Source organism: Hibiscus syriacus, unplaced genomic scaffold (assembly GCF_006381635.1).
Source record: "Hibiscus syriacus cultivar Baekdansim isolate YM2019G1 unplaced genomic scaffold, ASM638163v2 tig00110270_pilon, whole genome shotgun sequence".
NCBI lineage: Eukaryota > Viridiplantae > Streptophyta > Magnoliopsida > Malvales > Malvaceae > Hibiscus > Hibiscus syriacus.
In genome coordinates this window covers 1,430,889-1,432,429 of record NW_024062656.1, presented here as the reverse complement: position 1 = coordinate 1,432,429, position 1,541 = coordinate 1,430,889, and the positions used below count along the sequence as shown (strand labels likewise).

The 1,541-nt window shown below is 34.8% G+C and overlaps 1 pseudogene; it reads left to right on the top strand.

Moving 5' to 3' along the window:
• Positions 1-761: 761 nt before the first annotated feature.
• LOC120115713 lies at positions 762-1,130 on the top strand (annotated as a pseudogene).
• Positions 1,131-1,541: the final 411 nt, after the last annotated feature.

Genomic DNA, 1,541 nt, shown 5'->3' with positions numbered 1-1,541 from the left:
TGGTGCTTTAATTCAAGCAGTCCCATGAAATTATAGATTTTCCAAAAGAAAAAAAGAACAATTCTAACTTAATAACTAAAATATTATCCATCCACATATGGAGAGTGTGTGATTGTTTTAAATTTATAAAATTTATTTTTCTTAATATTTCATTTTAACTTTATCCTTATCGTATTGAATTTTATATATTTATAACAAATCAAAATATGATCAATGCAAAGAAGATTAATGTTTTAAAGATAAAATAATGAAAATTATTTAAACAATGTTTCTCGAATTTACCAAAGGAATAATTTGATGAAATGTTTCACCGTACAAAGGACTCGAATTCCGTATGCAAAGAGAGATTTGAGATGGTGCTCTTTTTTTTCATTGCAAGGGATAGAATAATTCTAAATCCTCCTCTCATTTTCCATCCAAAAAAAATAAAAGCTTTATTTTCTTGCCAACCAAATGCCATCTAATCTAAATTCATCAGAAACCCTATACACAGAGACGAATACAAAATTTTATGTTAGTGACGAACTTCTAAAATTTTAAGAGAGATAAACCTATAAAATTATATGAAACAAAAACATACTATCAATAGAAAATACAAAAAAAAATAAAATATATAATAATTTAAAATTTTCAAGAGTGATTGTCTCTCGTCGCCCCACTCGATCCGTCCCTATCCCTACCTATATGTTAATATACCAATGACTGGTGAGCACATTCAAAGCACCTCCAACAAACAACCTCAAGTACTATAATATTTCACTTGCAAAACCCTAGCTTACCTTTTGGCATTCGATTTCCACATTATCAAATGGAGATAGTGACAAAGTTGGCATCCGAGAAGCCGTGGTGATCTTCAGCAACACTTCGTGTTGCTTGTCCCACACCATCAAAACCCTTTTCTACAACTTTGGAGTCGACCCCGCAATTCATGAGCTCGATGAGATTCCTAGAGGACACAAAATCAAACAAGCTCTCTCTAGACTCGGTTGCAATCCTTCCGTTCGAGCCGTCTTCATTGGAGGTGAACTAGTTGGTGGAGCCAACCAGATCACGAGTCTTCATCTGAATCGATCCTTAATCCCAATGCTTAAACAAGTAGGAGCCCTTTGGGTTTAATATGTAAACGGTCACGTAACCTTTTCTAGTGAAGTACTAATTATAGATCGTATATGTGATCAACATGGTCACCCCTAGGGGTTACAATGACAACCTAAATAATTTCGAAAAAACACTTCTAAGAGGAGTGTCTTCGCACCACGTATCCAACCAAAATAAAATCGAACGACCATCCCGAAGAAGAGGAAGAAAATGAGGTTGAAGATGCAGATGCAGCACAAGAAGAGACCGAGCTTCTATAGAATTTGTTACCAATGTCTTCAATGGATATCGGACCACTTGAGCATTATCGATATTTTCAAGAACAAAACCCGATGATGAACCAAGGTGAGGTTCCCGGCTCCATACTCTGCAACAGAAAATTTAGAATGAGGATACCAGAAATCAACATGCAGTTGAAATTTGAACTGAAGTTTGAAATCATT